This window comes from Homarus americanus, unplaced genomic scaffold, assembly GCF_018991925.1.
Source record: "Homarus americanus isolate GMGI-L3 unplaced genomic scaffold, GMGI_Hamer_2.0 scaffold16430, whole genome shotgun sequence".
NCBI classification, from domain to species: domain Eukaryota; kingdom Metazoa; phylum Arthropoda; class Malacostraca; order Decapoda; family Nephropidae; genus Homarus; species Homarus americanus.
The window spans coordinates 4,375,993-4,389,801 of NW_024729259.1; the positions used below are offsets into that span (position 1 = coordinate 4,375,993).

General features: G+C 39.3%; 2 non-coding genes across 2 annotated transcripts; both read right to left on the bottom strand.

Moving 5' to 3' along the window:
* Positions 1 to 5,880: 5,880 nt before the first annotated feature.
* On the bottom strand, positions 5,881 to 5,953 carry Trnak-uuu. Its single transcript has one exon. It is a non-coding gene; the product is annotated as a tRNA-Lys (tRNA).
* A 460-nt stretch (positions 5,954 to 6,413) lies between these two features.
* On the bottom strand, positions 6,414 to 6,495 carry Trnas-aga. Its single transcript has one exon. It is a non-coding gene; the product is annotated as a tRNA-Ser (tRNA).
* Between the last annotated feature and the right edge of the window lie 7,314 nt (positions 6,496 to 13,809).

The following is a 13,809-nucleotide window of genomic DNA, read 5'->3' on the forward strand; positions in this document are numbered from 1 at the left end:
TTGAAACACATATCATAGCTTCTGTTGATTAACTTTTATGATAACAGCAACAGTAAAAACACCATCACTACTAATAAGACTAATTCATCTACTACTACTAATAATAATAACAAAATAAAAGTAATAAAACAAATAGAAAAGAAAAAAGTAATAATAATAATAATAATAAAACACGGCTGAAGAAACGAAGCGAACAAGCGCAACACAACTCAGGTGAAAGGTGAAAGCAGTTTAGTTATATCCTCGCCCAGAGATCTAACACGTGACAGTTGCGCCATCATTATTTACTTACACCTATGACCTTGACTGTACCGGTGACCTTGGCCACAGGAATTCAGGGAATGACGTGTACAGTATGTTTCTCTGCAACACATCCCTGTAAGGCAGATAATAATAATAATAATAATAATAATAATAATAATAATAATAATAATCCAATACGGTTAGAATATGGTGTCAGGGGTACAAGGGTAGTGTACTGAACATGAGACAGCAACATCTCACAAGGCTGAGCGTGACCACCACCCATTGAGGTATTCATATAAGCTCACGGCCTATAAGAATTCCTGTACGTAGGCCTATGAGGGATCCTGACAAGCTTTGATTCAGAGTTGACTAATCAAATATTCCCCATCAGTTGGTCAAGGTTGATATATGCTTATAGACGTTTCTTGGGTAAAAAAAAATCCAAGGTATTTTGGGATGTTGCTTTTGTGTAATTTTAATGTAACCATCGAGAGACAACAGGGCAAACTTTGGGAGCATCCATATGTGTGTGTGATTAGTGCCCTAGATATGAAGAAATAAAAACTGGCCTTTGTACCAGGAAAACCAGGACATGACATGACAGACGGCGGTACGTTACCTCCGGGGTGAGTAAATTCCTGGTACCATGTTACAAAACGACAGTGATGCAGATACAGGTGTCAGCAGGGAACACCTGTGTATAGCGGCCGTAAGCCAACAAAACTCCCATACTAGATTCTGTCAGTCGTTCAAATTTCCTAACAAATTCTATAGGAGTGAGAATTGAGAAATATCAGGTGAGGATGTAACTGAACTGCTGATAAGACGCCCATGGAGAGTAGAGGTCGGCTGACATGACGTCACGGATCACACCAGTATCTCGGCTAGCTAGAAATTGATTTCATATGGATAGATCACGCGGCTATGAGTGTATGTCAGGCCCTGTACGACGCCATTTTCTCAGGCCTGCTATAATAGAGTCCACATGCATCGATCACCAGGCTATGACCAAGGCGTCAACTGATCCAAGGCGTCACATGACTATGAGGCGTCTCAAGGCGTCGCGAACCCTAGACGCGATCTGTAAGAATAAGAGTAGAGTAATATAATTAGTCTATCACTGGCCGAGACTCAGTACACACATCTAGCCCCAGCAGCAGGCAAGATCCTTCGTCTCGGCACACTCTGTACACATTTATCACCGCTCGTACTGTGATCCTCTTCCCTCGTGTGGGGTCGTCTCCACTACCCTGTTTACCTCAACTCCTGTTATCATCACCCCACCACCACAAACTTCTCCATTAGGTGCGGACCGGACACACACACGCACACACATTCGCAAATGTGTGAGGGCTTAACCACTTTGTTGACCACCAATCACCATACCTATTTCGTCACGTCACTAGTTTAGGTCATGTTACAACCACTGACACTCACTGTTTATATCTCGCGGTGATGATAGTACTTATCAGTGTTTGTTTTGTGGTTCAATACACTTCCTCTACCATTGTCCACTATCAGGGTTACACGAGAATCAACGTGAACTGTGGTTGACGACTGTAATAAGCGTACTGTTCATTAAATACGAGGTCGTGTCTGTGAATATACAGTAGACAGACATACAGACAGACAGATAAATAGACAAATAGACAGACTGATAAATAGATAGGTAGAAATATAGACAAATAGATAGCCATTTCCCTATGAATTCTCTTCAAACACAAACCACAAATTCGACATCCAAACGCGACATACACAGAAAACATATTTATTCAGTAAAAATATCATACACGTTCACATTGGTTCAACATGTTCATTATCAGTGTCGGTATACAAACAATGGTAAATAGTAAGTCAATTTAACCAAGGATTGTCCAAGAAAGCTGTTAAAAGCTTATTTCCAGAGATGTAGATGGCTTCTCAACTGCGGCCAAGTCTATGTGTGTTGGTGACAAGTTGTTCGTATACAGATACTCGATTTATGTTCAGGTGATTCGTTGATCAATAAATTAATCGATTCGAAGGTTAGATTAGATCAGACTAGGCTTGATTAGGTTAGAATAAGCTAGGCATGGTTAGGCTGGGCTAGACTATGTTAGGTTGATTAGATGATCTCAATTTAGACTTGGCTATTAGGCTGAGTAAGCTAGGACTAGTTACGCTACCAAATAAACCCAGCATATGAAGTGTGTGTGATACCTCTTGGATGATGGAGCCATAATCAGCCAGTTATATCTAGTTTGAGTGACAGGGGGTATTGAGTTGCTGACTGTCTCCTCGCTCTAAGTGGTACTGGTTATGTTTATTATCTACTGGCACCAGAGGGCACCACTAATTATCTCTTGCCAATCGATGGGAACTTGGGAATATGTAGACATCACAGTGACAATTTTCGCTTATCTGGCAACACTCCAAATACACCCACTGAGTAAGGATGCAAATCATACTGGTTATTGTCTAAAAAAAAGAAGATAATATTAGCAACTAGTGTTTCAGTTGACCAGCCCTTGTGGTCCTTTTCTGCTTGCTGTTATGTCATATCCGCGGCTAAAAAGGAAATCCACACACATGCGGGTATGACATAATGTGAGTGGGTGGCCCTCGCCAGCGACTCTCCATGCTTAGGTTAGGTTAGGTTAAGATTACGTTATACTTAGTTTTATAAGGTTAGGCTAGTCAGGTTAGTCGGCGAGGTTAGGCTAGTCAGGTTAGTCGGCGAGGTTAGGCTAGTCAGGTTAGTCGGCGAGGTTAGGCTAGTCAGGTTAGTCGGCGAGGTTAGGCTCTGGTAACATCAGATATCAGAGTATGTTGGATTAGGTTCAGGTTACATTAGCCAGTTATTCCAGGTTCAGGGAATAGAATAGGTTTAGATTACGTAACAATAGGTTAGGTCAGTTTAAAGTTACGTAATATTCGGCCAGGAGAGGTATGGTTTAAGTGAAAGCAAGTTAGGTCAACTTTAGACCTTGAATTGGGCAGCAGTGTAACCCGGTCCTGACTGTGCGACTAAGAGGCCCTTTCCAGGACCCACTCTGCTCACCCCACATGGGAAGGAGGGTAGAAAAGGTGCCATAAACATAGCCTATCTAAAAAAAAAAAAACCTCACTGAGCAACAGCACCCAGTTAGGTCATCCTAATGAGGTCAAAACAACAACAGATTAAAGCAAAAATAAACTATATAACCTCTAATGGTCGCTGCGTGGATACTGGCACAAATGACGGTCCTGAAAGAAGAACCGCCCTTGTGGCAAAAAAACTGTCTAGATGCAATACCGACATTGCAGCCATTAGTGAGTCCAGGTCGACTCAGAGAACAAGAGTCCCGCTATACCTTCTTCTGGAAGGGTGAGTCTGCTGGGCAGGAGAAACCGCATTTATGGAGTTAACTTTGCCATTCGCCAATCTATCCTGAATAGACTAAATGAAATGCCTGTTGGGGTCAACGAGCACCCCATGACACTCCGAGCCCCACTGAATTATTCACGTCTTGCCTTTATCATCAGTGCATACGCCCCAACACTTGATGCAGAGGATGACGTCAAGGAGACCTTTAACGCCGACCTCGACAGAGTGCTAACCTCTATCCCTAGAGAAGATAAGGTTGTGCTCTTTGGTGACTTCAATGCCACAGTTGGCAGAGATGCTGACTTATGGCAATGAATCATAGGGAGAAATGGACTAGGCAAGTGTAATCCCAGCAGCCAACTCCTCAACAAGTGTGTTGCACACAACCTCACTATCACCAGCACCCTGTTTCGGGAGGCCAACAAGTTCAAGGGTTCTTGGCAGCACCCACGATCCAAACATTGATATCTCATTAACTACATCACTGTCAGTGAAAGAGATGAGTGGCTCAGACCACTGTGACACAGATCATCGGCTCGTCAGAGTCAAATTCTTCTTTCCAGTCGCCTTGGTGAAGCTACCTGCCCGTTTCATAGCTGGGATGATGTGTATTAAAATAATAATTTTAATGAAATAGTTGCTGAATGGAAAAATGTAGTTAAAAAATCTTTGTATTCTTATCTATTGTCTTTAAACTGTCCAGATGAGCTGAGGAACCTTCTTCAGACTTAAGCTTATTACACTCTTGCAGCAGATAAACGTCACATTAAGCTTTGATGAAATCGTATGATGTTTGATGAATTCATTTTACCTGCATAAAAAAAATAAGAAAAAAAAGATGATTAAGTATAATTCCTAAGAACCTCATTATATATTTATATCTTATCGGGGTCAAGAACAGGTCACTATAAGCCCAGATGAAAACAAAATAGTTGTGTGGCGGGGGAATGAACATTGAATAAAAAATAATAATGTGGATATAATTACAAATATAAATCTAAGAGAATTTGTTCCCGAAAAAATTATCATACCTGGACTCCGCTGCTGTGAATGAACTCAGGAAGTTTCCTCATTGATAACCATAGTTGAGGTAGTAAGAAAAATGTGAACGGTCACTTATTCTCTACTATTACCAGTGTGTGTGTGCATGTGTGTGTGTTAGAGAACACCCCTACATGAAAAGAGCAACCGCCAGCTGACTCACCGTGGCAGGTAAGAAGGTTGTAGAAGGGGGAGAAGCGGCGACGCCTTACCTATAGTCAAGGGAGAGGACAAGCTCGCCTGTATTTTAAGTACATGACTCAGGAGTGATGAGGGCAAGGTAAGACCTGTAGGCTGCTGGTACTAGGAAGACTTAAATAAATTAATCTAACCAAGAACTAGGAAGACTTGTTTGTTCTTGTGTCAGTTATAAGAATATTACTTTTACGGCACAGAAACTGCACTCTGACAGCAGTGATGGTGCGTACGGATTGTCGTTTCGTAGTGATGTAAGTATGTTAAATAGAAAATTTTCGAATTTTAATATTGCTTGACTATCATGTTCCCTGGGACGGCTGGCATGACACAAAAGAAATAAATACTAATATTAACACATGGGTTTAAGGATAAAAGTTCCCCGATTTTCAAGAACATAAAAAAGTGAAAGGTTGACAAGATTTGGCGAGAGATGCAGAGAGGAAATAAGGAAAAAGGGGACTACTGAATTCAAGATAGTTTCGGTTTGTCTAAATGAAATTTTATAAAATTCTAATGAAAACTTAAACAGTGGTATGATTTCTGGGAACTGCACTGTAGAGAGAGCAAAGTGGATATCTTTGCACCAGAACATACTATATGTTATAACTTATGTGATGCTGTGTGCCGGAGGTTGGTGGAGCCGGAGAGGTGATAGCTGACGCGCCATCAGACACCTCCGTGGGGAGCAAGACAAGAAGATAGATATTAAGAACGAAGTACAATCTCTATGTATTTCCGTCAAGATTGGCCTGGTGGGTGTGTCATTGTATCAGTTATTTAATCGCTACATTACTACTGATTTAATTATAGTCTTTGGTGTTTCAACTCACAGGATTATTATGCAATATTCACTAATACTAAGAAAACATTTGGGAATTTAGTAAATATTATTTACTTAAGATTTTACCTTTTATCAAGTTCATTTACTAAATTTATTTAAAATTCTTAATATTTGAATTACAATACTGACTTAATATTAAAAAAAATATGTATTTGTTTTATAAATCTCCAAATTCTGAGTCACAACAATAGTCAAATTTGAAAAACTACGCCCGAACAGGGACTCGAACCCTGGACCCTTAGGTTAAAAGCCTAATGCTCTACCGACTGAGCTATCCGGGCTAGGGAAACAGTTGACATATCATATCAGTTATATTATTTACCTTCGTAAATATCATAACAGTGTATACAATGATTTGCATGGGGGAGGGAAGATAATTATGATGCACTATAAAGGTCACTGTCAAGTAACCTCATGTATATTGCTTCTGTTAAACGCTACTAATTTAACAGGACGACCTACAAATGGATATAATATAAGCTTCAAATGCCTTCCATCGAATTACAGTTTCGCAGTTTGTATACCTGCACTGTTTAAGTACATACAGTAATGAACCACAATAAACTTGAATGACGATTTTAATGAATAAATGTCTAATTAATTTTAAGTCATACACATTTTCGAATCACTTTGGTATTTCTGCAATATTTCAATGTTACCATATGTCAATTTTCTATGGAATTACAACACAGTTGGTTAACAAGATATTTATGTTAGGTAACAAACAAAATACATTTTTGTCGCAGTGAGTAGGATTCGAACCTACGCGGGAAGATCCCATCTGATTTCTAGTCAGACGCCTTAACCACTCGGCCATCACTGCTCTATGATTAAAAATTAAAATTACATAACAATTGTGCTTTGGCGAAGGTAACTGTGTTATTCTTATATAGACAAATGCATTGCAGATAGATAACTCGCAATACAAGTTCATATTAGTTCAGTATGTACAGTACACAAGTTCAGCGTACATAGACAATGCAAGTATACAATGTACAGTACGTAAACAGTGCAAGTAGGCTGACTATCCTATACACTGTACATATACAGTGTAGATACACAAATAATAGTAAAAACTAAGTTGATTCAATCAAGGAAAACACAAGAAAGCCGCTGTCTCATTATTTTCTCGATTTCGCCGTCGGTGACTTATTATAAATAAGGGGTGTCCATAAATTATCAAACCTAATTTAAAAAACTCAATAACCTAAAAAATACTAAAGACAGAACACGCCGATTGGCGTTGATGTGGCTGTTGCTACCCGCGTGTGATTGTCAGTTGCACGCACAAACACTTAACAGCGACTTTTTATCAGTGGAAAGTTTTTATAAATGACGCGCAAACAATCACACGTAAAGATAAGCAGAGCATTTTATAATCCAATGCTGGGAAACTTTCTTAATACCTTATATAAAAATACCGAAGATCTGGTACTATTTTTACAATTTCTTAGGCAAAAAATTCGTGTGCACATTATCTGAAGTTAAATACCTTTTATCATATATTATGTGCTCGAAATACATTTAACTGTCATTGTTGTCAACAAGGAAGTCATCATGGTAGATACCCACCTGCAAGGTAACATTAGGGTGTTTGATCATCAATTTAGATAAGTTAGGGGGGCTAATCTTCACTTGATCCCAATCTCCTATTGCAGGATAGGGTATCCCCCCCACCTTCCACCCCTCTTAAAAAAAAGTTGGATAGGACACCTCACCCCCACCTACTTAACCTGTCCTAACACAACATACCTTGTAAATGAGGGCATATACTGTAACTACGTGTGTGTGTGTGTGTGTGTGTGTGTGTGTGTGTGTGTGTGTGTGTGTGTGTGTGTGTGTGAAGGGGGGAAGATACATTATCTCCAACAAAAATCTGATGGGAGAAAAAATGTGTTACCCCAAACCTATATGGTGTTGTGAACGTGTGTGCAGCTTCTGTTTATAATAAACACACACACACTGTGGACGCTAAGAAGTAGGTAGTCAGGGCAGATAAATGTGTGAGGTGAAATCAATCGGTACAGTCTCTTAATGTGAACAGTCCCAACTCACACCTGGGTATACAGAAGAGTAGATGGTTCTTATATAGGTCAAGCCTCACCCACCCTCACCTGCTCAGTCCCTCCTCATCCTCCTCTTCCGTGTCAAGTCTATACAATACTGCTTTTGGAGACAAATGATCGCGTGTAAAGGAAAGGAAAAAGAACCCCAGCACACCTGACTGTGCGTGTACAACAGGAGCAATCACAACATACTTGACTACAGTACAATATTCGGATCACCTGATGACTCGCCCCAGCTTTTTTTTTCCACCCGAATATTAACCAATGCTACCTGGGGGGTCAAGTTAAATAGACATTATGATGGTTTGCATTGAGGTGAAATTAGCTGGGAGGGCGAATCTTCAGGTGATCCCAATAATCTATTTTGATGTTGATATAGAAGGGAGAAATAATTAGACGGGTGAGGTGAGCATAAGGTGAAGTAGTACGCTGGGCTATTTTGGTTAGGTTGGCAGGTTGGTGTGCAGTACAACATGCACGTCCAACTCAACTCCACACTCCTAGACGGTAGACCCAGTTGGCGTGTGTTAGGAACATCTTAAGATCCCGTATATCTGGGAGTTCAAAGTCGGTACGAGATCTTTTTTTTTAGGGGGGGGGGGGTGGACCATTGACACACTACGCATGTCTTCTTTAACACACACACACACACACAGTATCGTGCCAACTTTGAACCCCTGATGTGACCCGATAAACTAAATTTTAGGATATCTTAGTCTAGCACACAGGAAATAGCAACACGGTTACTGATTCTAGAGAAGCTTATGTTTTTTTACTGGTGGTGCATTGTAATACTACTAATACTACTAATAATAATAACAAAAAGGGCTTATTCTTGAAAATTACATAAATCGACCATTGGATTACTAATCACAATGCAACTATGTCACAAAAAAGCAGTTTATTTTAATAAATATTCAGCTTGATTTTTTTCAGTCAGTAAATTCTGTTTTTATTCGTGTGACGGGCGCGCCTCAGTAATATGTAATATGTAATATGTTATTCAATGATTCTCTTGAGATAAATGTATCAGGTACTCTTAAAGTAAGCTGCGGCACTATAAAGGGTCAGCCGTATCAATATTGTTGTTCACCTTGTAGCTGTATTATTCTGGGTATATAGATTATTTCAAGTGGATCATGTTGGGGTCAAATGATAAGAGAGGAGGGGGCAAAAGAAGCCACATTGGTGACTGGCGTCCTGGATGTGGTGAGAGAGAGAAGAGGGAGTGTTAAGTGTCGGGTCCCAAATTACCACAAAACGGGAGACATGATACCGAAAGCCAGGTTGTAGACGCCAATGAGCTGAAGTATAACATATTTAAACACACACTAATTACCAAACTGCTGGGGAAAATCATGGAGTTTTTAAGTAACTACATAACAGGAACAGCCTGAGATAGAAGACTAAAGAAGCATGTTAAGCCTTCATCAAGCAGCGGAGTAATAGAGGCGATATTGATAAAGTTATGAAGAATATAGTACACACAACACATTAACATATATACTGTACATTGAGTAAAGATCGGAGCGACGAGATGGGGAGTGTCTTTGCTTATAAGACACACAGGAATTAACTAATTACATAACGAAACCAGGTTATTTGAACTTAATCCCGCTTAACGATGTTGTCATAGACTCATAGACAAGCAGCAAACATATATACAGTATATAGAATGCATGTCAATGGAAATATTTACTTTATGAATCATGTGTCAAAAAAAAAACTGAGAACGGATGTATCCAACCCGGAGCTATGGTGAAGGTTTGCTGTTGAGGATGGGGGGTAGGGGGGTGGGGGGGGCAGAGGTTGTGTAACAGGTGTGGGGATTGTGGTGTACCATACCATAAATCTCACATGTTTCACTTCATCTTATCTCCAATTATTGCGTCAGTCCATAGATGTGGAGTTGCCAAGGTTAATGTAGTCAAACATAAATAAATGAAGGACAGAGTCGTTTGTTTAATAACAGTGGCCCAACAAAAAGCGTGTTACCGAATTGTGTTTTTTTTTCAGTGCCGTAAAACAATGCGAGGAGTTAAGAATGTTTCTTTAGTGTTCATTTCTAATTTCAAAACACTGGATAAGTAATTGGAATACTAATTATAATGTAATGCAAGGGTGCCAAATAAAAAAAGTATTTGTCTCACACGCTTCTTGAAATATTCAAGATATCTTCAGTAACCAGGACGTGTCAACGCCAAAAGAGACGAAGTGGCAATAAAAACAAAATTCTGGGTGTTGCGCCAAGGTCAGGTTTCAGAGTTAACAAGTTTCATAACCACATCTCACATGACACCGAGACATTCATGCTGTCTGAATATACAATCTTAACTGCATTCATGTTTTTCATTCGTACAAGTAGGACACCGCAACATAGGCTTTGTAACTCTTGCCCGTATTCTATAGATTATAAACCATTTAAGAGATGCCCGGGGGGATGGCGTTTCTTCCTCATACGAGAAGTTCGTTCGTCAGTATATACAGTTCCACATCAAATTTCAACTCAGGACTGGTAGGGAGTAATAGACGGGTGGCGGTGAGGAGGAGGCTCTCATGTTTGATGCTCGTAAATCACGCTTCCCTCATGTGACAAAAAAAAGCTAGAACGAGGAACAGTCATCGTAAAAACATTTTTGATTCAGGACCTTGGATCCTATGTTAACAGTTAAGTCACGAAGACGCAGCAGATTAGATTATGCAAACGAATTTCAGCATTTAGAATAAGCATAGTTAATAACAAAGTATGCTTTGGACAGCCAATTTTTTTATGACAGCATTAAGCATGAAAACTTAATTTGGTGGGTCGAGCAGAAAATATAAAGTGTACCAGTGTGGACATACGGAACCCCACAACCTCGCCAACACCCATGTTCAGTATTTACAGACTTGCTTAATTAGTAACTAAATTTAACTTTACGCAAATTCAATGACAATATATTTTTTTCAGCCACGGAAATACGCCTGAGCAGAGTACACTATTTTCATATCGGATAAACACTTAAAAGGGTTCGTGTTTCATTCCATTATGACAAGCATCGGAGTTGACATGAGTCGGTGTTGTTTTAATTCTCAAGTACAGAAAAAAAAATTGTGATGGGACGAAGCAACGATGGGCGACGGTGCAGGGTTTGTTGATGTGTCTAACCCGTATACTTAACTGTCATTTCCTGCCTCTTCCTCCCTCCTCTAGCTGCTGCATCCTCACTTGTCCTCCTGTTCTATGATGCCATATTCTCCTATTCGTACAAGCTGCACACACTCTACCTAAATTCCTCCGGCTCCAGCACCGCTTCTCGCGGAGGAACAGGGCTACTAACAGAGGATTTAAACTTTCCAGTGCAAAGAATTATTTATGCATAGCGGAAGAAAGAAAAGGTCCTCCGAATGGAAGCAATGATTGGCCGAAGGTAGTTTCTAAAAAATACTAGCGTCAGTCTTTTCATGGCATGAGTCGATTTGATGTAAAACAGGATAAAATGCACTTCAAACACATTCTTTACCTTTAAAATGTTATTCTGCCCTCTTGTCTACCTCCAGAGAGCAGCTACAGCAAAGAATACTCGCGTAGAACCTTCAGAAGTTCACTGATTCAACATGAACACAAGAATATTATGGAGTTCTTAGCACAACTCGGAAATAGCAAATGAACTTGGATAGTGCAACCACACCTGACACACAAACGAACGTTACTGGCGAATATATAATCCTACTAAACGAACAATTCTTACAGATTGAGACTTACTGTCAAAAATTAGTTTTTTGTTAATACAATACCTCTAGCATTCGAAAAAACTGACAAAATTAATACCACTTAGGACCAATAAACATTTTAAACATAAATGAACCAAGCACACAAACACTTCTGACAAATTACTACTTAAAACCAATAAATGTTTTTGAAAAGTGTCCTAGCTCGAACACTTCTGACAATACATATTTTGAAAAAAAATAAGCACTCATGGTAAACAAGCAACCCTGAAAAAAATATTTCGTGCTAGTGATCGCCATTGGAAAACTATACTGTATATAGTTCTCCATCGAACAACCACTTCTTAAATTTCATACATTTTTGAGAGAACTGCGAGTCAAAATTGGAAGCCTAGTTTTTGGGGTGGGGTGGAGGTTACATGGCATTTGAGCATATAAATAAAAATTTAACATGGCTCCGAATCCCCCCAAAAAAGACGCTTAGGCGATACAATATATGAACTTATAAAGTGGTGGATGGAGTGTATGACAGCCAACTCGGAACCAATTTAGTAACCGCAAACATACAAGATTTCCGCATCTAACTTTGAATTATCAATTATCCTGCTGCTCAAGGAAAATTATTATCTCCAAATAGCTTATAGGATATTATGTTGATTTGTACGTAGTGAGACTAATGCCCGTCAAAACTATGATATAACTAGTTAGATCATGGTCCAAAATATAGAAATTAATTTCATCGTAGAGGAAATCGATGATAATCTGGATAGTATTCATTATCTCTCTATGAGAGCACAAGGTCCAAGTTCTCTAAGGTTCGCAACCTGAATTTTCCCTCAACTGTGATGTGTGAACATAGCCAATTAGCTCACCTAATCTATGATACAACCGTGACGACCTAAGTGGAGCATAAGATACAATTATTCAACCTTAGATAAAAATAAATAAAATATGCAGTACTTGGGAGAAAAAAAAAGTAAGTGGGTCTCTTGAGGTTCCGGTATACTGGATTTCCCAATACTTTACAAGTTTTATGGTCTTCCGAACCCCTAAGCCCGATAGCCTCGACGTGCTGACACAGGCAACATTATGTTGATTGATGGAGACGCAGGGTAAATTGTATGGTGAAAATGAAAGGCTACAGCAGCAAACAACCACAGAGCAACTATAAAGTACCCGTGTAAGTCACTTAATGAATGTATTCATGTCGTATGATGAAATGACGGCCAGCGACATACGGTACTATTATACGAGTAGTTGGTCATTAACACAAACATCAATATTGCTCTTTTGCCTTTAAGTCTCGTGTAATATAGCCGTGTGGTGTACGTGCATGTGTGGTGCGTGGAGGAAGCTGAACCATTGATGATTGCTCTTGGGTACACTGGGTTCACTGGATTGGAGGGGGGGGTGGTGACGTCTGCTTGCAGCCAAATTTCACCCCCCAAAATTTTGAGAATAGAAGTCAAATAATGATAAAAAGAGACGCTCGTGAGAAGAACAGCATTTATCATCCAGAAATACGAATTACCGGTGCAACTTTCCTCCTTTTAAGATGAGTCAGTGGCCAAAAAGTGTATAAACTACTGATGTAACTAAGAATATAAGCGTCACATATGCAAATAAACCAACCATGTCATGATTATATATATATATATATATATATATATATATATATATATATATATATATATATATATATATATATATATATATATATATATATAACCACACAGGAAAAGGGAAACACTGGAGCACCTTAACTTTAGTCTTTATCCAGTTGCCTCTGATCTTCTGTAAACATCGTCAGACTCAATGATAGAAACAAGTAAGCCTATCATATTGAGGCTCTGGTTTATTGCTTTTCATTGATTAATCTATATGATTTCTTTGCTTTTGAAAAACTAGGCATTTTGACTGTAAAATATCTTAGAGGAATTTTAAGTTTTGATAACTGGAAAATCATGTAGTAAAAGTCCTTCTCATCTGTTGCTCTACGTATTTTCTTAGGGAATTCATAATATTTCAGTAACACGAGAGCTGTCCCACCAACCCCCTGCAGGATAGGACTGACATAACGGTAAAGGCGGCGGCAACGTTACTTCCTCCTGGTCACTTGGGCAACGTGCCTTTAAGAGCCCTGCTGCCGCTGGTGACGTAGGCCGGGACACCCTGCACATCCTACACAACGAACGGTGGAAAAAAATTATATATCAAAGCATTTTATCTGAAGGTAATCTTGCTTCTTTCACAATGTTACAATCTATTCATCTATCGTAAAGAAACTATATTTAACTGACTTCCTCAAAGTTTTATGGAGCACAACTGTTCACTAGTACACAATATTACAATACTCGTAG